Source organism: Lissotriton helveticus, chromosome 10 (assembly GCF_964261635.1).
Source record: "Lissotriton helveticus chromosome 10, aLisHel1.1, whole genome shotgun sequence".
Classification (NCBI taxonomy): domain Eukaryota; kingdom Metazoa; phylum Chordata; class Amphibia; order Caudata; family Salamandridae; genus Lissotriton; species Lissotriton helveticus.
The window spans coordinates 1,076,922,134-1,076,927,628 of NC_136071.1; positions in this window are offsets into that span (position 1 = coordinate 1,076,922,134).

Below are 5,495 nucleotides of genomic sequence, written 5' to 3' on the forward strand. Positions count from 1 at the left end.
TAGAGGTGGGGATTTAGCCATGGCTGAAATCTCCACCTCTGGGCCGGAAGCTCCGCCTTTCGGGGCCGGAAGCTCCACCTCCAAGCCGGAAGCTCCACCTCCGAGTGCAGACGTAAAGTAGTAAGTGCATTCTGTGAATATCAAAAGTAGTAAGTGCATTCTGTGAATATCAAAAGTACTAAGTTTTGGATTTTGTCTTAAGTTAGTTCTGTGAATCGGGCCCATGGTTAGGCCCACGAGTGAGACCAGATCTCAATGTAAAGGTATTGGTTTTTGCCGTAAGAGGTTTCACTCTGGCAGGTTGATTTAGATTTTCCTAGGCTGAGATCTTACATTAATGAATAGGATTCAGTTATTTAAAGGGAGATATTTTCGTAAAGGCAATAGACTTACCTCAATCAATCAATCAATCAATCAATCAGGGATTCTTTTAAGTGTGCTACTCACCCTTGAGTGTCTCATGGCGCCGAAGGGGAGCAGCTCCGGTCAGTTGAAGAGCCAGGTCTTGAGTGTCTTACTAAAGGGTGGGGGCCTGTCTGATGTCAATCAGGAGTTCGTTCCAGGTCTTGGCTGCGATGTAGGAGATTGTTCTGCCAGCCATTCTTGCTCTGCGGATGCGTGGGGTTTCAGCAAGGTCGGCCATACGGAGGTTCCCCTTGGATACGTGGAAGGTGATTTTGTTGTTTAGATATTGGGGTGCTATGTTGTGGAGGCATTTGTAAGCGTGGGTGAGTATCTTGAAAGTTACTCTCTCCTCAACAGGGAGCCAGTGGAGGTTGCGCAGGTGTTGGGTGATGTTTTCGTGTCGAGGGATTCCAAGGACGAGTCTGGCTGCAGTGTTCTGGATGGTCTGGAGTTTGCGGAGCAGAGATTTGTTGATTCCGGAGTAGAGGGTGGTCCCGTAGTCCAGTCTGCTGGTTATGAGTGCATGGGTGATGGTCTTCCTTGATTTGGGGGTCTCCATTCAAAGGTCTTCCGGAGGATGCAGTGGGTGTTGAAGCAAGCGGAGGCGACGGCGTTGACCTGTCGGGTCATTGAGAGGGATGAGTCGGTTGGATGCTGAGGTTCGGGTCATGGTCGTGGGGGCGGGGGGCTGCAGAGGGCAGTGGGCCACCATGTGTTGTCCCATGCAGAGGGGGAGAGTCTGAGGGGGAGGACCTCCGTCTTCTCCGAGTTGAGCTTCAGGCAGATGCTGCTCATACAGGATGTGACATCCTTCATTCCTTCCTGGAAGTTGAGTCTGGTGGTGATGGGGTCCATTGGTGAGGGAGAGAATGAGCTGGGTGTTGTCGGCGTAGGATACTATGCTGAGTTCGTGCTGCCTGACAATGGCGGCAAGGGGGGCCATGTAGATGTTGAAAAGCGTGGGGATGAGTAACGATTCTTGGGGTACATCTGCAAATGTGCTATGAATAAATAAAGGGCGTAGGCCTTTTCTGCCTTTGATTAAGACACCTGACAAAGCCAGTATGCCTAACTTTTGTAATGTGGAAAGACATCTGTGCTTCAAAGAGACTTCTTTGGGCGCATTGCTTATTTTACAGTTAGGACCTACTGGACCACAAACTGTCAAGTGTTAACTTGCAGATATTCAGAAAAGACTATGAGTTAGTTGAGCCCTGTGAAAAGTCTTCAGAGCATGTGACTGGAATCCTGATTGTTCTGTTAGGACCCTTTAGGAGGGGTTCACTTTGTGAAATCCACAGGTATCTGACAATATTTTTAATTGTGTGAAATAGCTCACAGTTGCGTGTATATTAAAGTACATTTCCAGTTTAAAGAAAAAGAACTAGCTTGACACTGATTTCCTAGGTCTTCTTGTGCATTACAGAATTTTAGGATTTCAGCCCACAGCCCCTCCCTGAATGACCTTCCCCTTGCTCCAAGTCACTGTCCTGAGACGTAAGTGTTAGAAGAGGTCTGTGGTACGATGGTCCCAGAACACTAGAGCTAAAATGTTCTCATTGATACATTTAGGGTCCAGTAACATCCAATTGCCCTGGGAACATTGAATCTGAAACCATAGCTCTCATAAATGCACAATAAGCACATTTTTATTGCAGCTTTTTGGGGAAAAACATCTCTACAGCTTGAACGCAATTCATCAGGGTACAAATAACTTTTGAGAGAAAATAACTGCATAACACATTCCTTAAGAATGTTATTTCCACTTGCTTATCAAGTCATTTTCTTAGTGAATACCATGAAGACTGAACATCAGTATTCGTATATAGACAGAACATATTTTATGATAAGGGAGACAAATATCATTATCAAAAAATGTGTTTAGAGATATTATAATGTGTATGCACTTCTCCATTTATGACAAAAGGAAATTGGGTTCTCCTACCCCTATCCCCCTCAACCCCCATGATCCCTATTCAATGTTTTATGTTGGAGCAAGTTGTCTCACATTAGGGTGTTGTCTATGTTCTTGTAATAGTTTTAATTATGGCTATTATCTGTTCTCTGTTATAATCAACTAAGACAGGTGTCTCAAACCAGTCGAGCTAACAGTAGCTCCCAGACAGCTTGAAAGTAGATTTCAGCCTTGAGTTCTTTTTTAAATAAGCACAGGGTCACATTTTTAATTTAACATTAAGGGAAGGCTGTGTTTATTTTACATCATTATCATCTGCCTTCAGATGGAAGAGTCTGATAATGAGCAGTGCTCAGTCAGATGTATGGGCCAGGCTGGGTCAGGGAGGTGAAGAACTGAAGCACTGAAGTATTTAGCTCTTAAATAAAAGTCCTTGTCAACTCAATATTGGAGTGTGAGAACAAAATTATGTTTCTGAATGCTTTTGAAAGGGAGAACATTAAAAAGAAAAGTTATCTTAATGATTAACTTTTCATTTTCACCCATATCAAAGTGTCACATTTACAATATAAACACAAGGAGATGATGGACAGAGCGCTGAAATGTTTCAGACACTCACCCCCAGTCACAGATCTGGGTTGAATCCATCATTGTACTTTATCTCACTTCGCCACCCCAGTTCAGACGCAGCTATATGCAAATCAGTCTTGACTTTGTGCCTCATGGGAACAGTCCAGCCCAAACTGCCAAGCCATGTCTTCCCTGGACCGGAAACAAGCATCCTGGGACCGGTTTCAGGCTAACAACCCTCATCAGCCAGGCTAGCCTGAATCGGGTGGCAAAGTGAGCAAGGGACCCACGTCTGGGCATACCCTGCCAACTTAGGGCAAACAAAGCAAACACAAGGAGTTGATGGACGGAGCGCTGAAACTTTTCAGACACTCACCCCCAGTCACAGATCTGGGTTGAATCCATCATCGTTCTTTAGCTCAATTTGCCACCCAAGTTCAGACGCAGCTATATGCAAATTAGTCCTGACCCTGTGCCTCATGGGAACCGTCCAGCCCGAACTGCCAAGCCATGTCTTTGCTAGACCAGAAACAAGCATCCTAGGACCGGTTTCGGGCTAACAGCACTCCTCAGCCAGGCTAGCTTGAATCCAGTGGTAAAGTGAGCAAGGGACCCATGTCTTTGCATACCCTGCCAACTTAGGACGAACAATGCAAACACAAGGAGATGATGGATAGAGCGCTGAAACTTTTCAGACACTCACCCCCAGTCACAAATCTGGGTTGAATTCATCATCACTCTTTAGCTCACTTCGCCACCCCAGTTCAGACACAGCTATATGCAAATCAGTATTGAACAGTCCAGCCCGAACTGCCTTGCTTTGTTCGCCCTAAATTGGCAGGGTATGCCCAGATGTGGGTCCCTTGCTGTTACCTATAAACCGGTCCCAGGATGCTTGTTTCCCGTTCAGGAAAGACCTGGCTTGGCAGTTCGGGCTGGACTTTTCCCAGGAGGCACAGGGTCAAGACTAATTTGCATACAGCTGGGTCTGAACTGAGGTTGTGAAGTGCGCTGAAGAATGATGATGGATTCAACCCAGATCTATGACTGGGGGTGAGTGCCTGAAAAGTGTCAGCACTCCGTCCATCATCTCCTTGTGTAATACAGCCATTATTTTAAGTTGGAAAAAGTTAAAGTGAAGAAATATGTTCCATATTCTGAACATTTTTGCAGAAACTTTTTCTGCGCTTTAAATTTCTCCTATTTGTAATATACATGTAACGGGGCCACACATGGTGAAATGTATGTTCTGTGCCACTAGTACATACAACACAGTCTCTCAGTCGCCCATCCACATATATCACACTCATAAGCATACTTGTTAATGCATGCCCAAAGACCACCCTCACAATTACACACATGGCAGCCCTGCCATAGTGCATAGTGGCCCTACTCAAAGTATGTTGTGCAAGCCATTGCATCTGGCTCTATGGACATTAGGCTTACAGCCAATTAGGCTTAGCATGGGGGCGTCTGATAACAATGTGCGAGGTGCTTAGTTTTCAGTAGCTCATGATGATTTTCACTGTTCAGAAGTAGCTCTCACTACAGAAATGTTGGAGACCCTTGAAATAGGAGGATATTGGCTACAGAATCATATGCACCTTAGAAGTTGTAGGACTTGGCCCTTTTGGCAGGTTCACCTCGAAACTTTTTGCATTTGCCTAGCCTGTTTCTGTAACCTGGTATTGGTGATTTTAGGCCTCTGCGCACTTTTTCACTGTGGTCCAGTGTAAAGTACGTGCGCTCTCTGTGTATGTGTGGTGAGAGTGGCCTGCCCTCCCATAGGAATGCATGGGGAATATGTGTGACCATGGTAGTTCCTGATGAGTGGGGAGTGCAGGGTCGAGTTTGGTATGTGCGAACTCGTGTGATTAAATGCTGCGCGATGATGTGCGCGGATTTATTGTGTCTAGTGTGGAAGTGCCACTTCTAGAAGTTGGCATGTCTGTGCAGTGAATGTGAATTGACTGTCTGGGTTGTGATTGGCTGGAGCTGGCTGGTGTGCCTGGCTCCAGGAGTCAGTATGGGTCTGCCCCGGTGGTGAATGAAGAGATCTGCATGTTGATGGGAGGGAGGAGTGCACCTGGGACCTGAATAGGGATGGGCCTTCCCTCCACAATGCTAGCTCCACCCCCTGTGGTGTGTCCGATGTCCCTGACCCATCCTATGAATAGGCAGAGGGGCTGAGCACAACAAAGTGCTCCAGAACCAGTTGCATCTGGTTCGCCCCTTGCCTGCACCTTCGGAAACAAAGGGATTAGGTGTATAAAAGAGGGGCTGTGACCCCATGATTTTGTTTTTGTGTTGCACTTGAAACTACCTGGGGCGTGCTGCTGCTGGGGCCCAGGGGAAGGCTTGCCTCCATGGGCCCTGCCCAGCCCCTGGATACCTGGAGGACCTCTTTCCCTGGACTTGGGTTATAGCACTGAAGGAGTGCTGTACTTCTATCCCTAGGAGCGCTCTCTGTTTCTTCCCTGGGAGCGCTGGGGCTGTGACCTGCTGAAGTGGTGCTTTGTTTTTGGTGCAGGGTGCTTCCCCTGTGGCCCCAGGCGCCTTCCTTGCAGCCCGCCTGATGGCCGCTCATTTATTAGTCCTAGCGGGT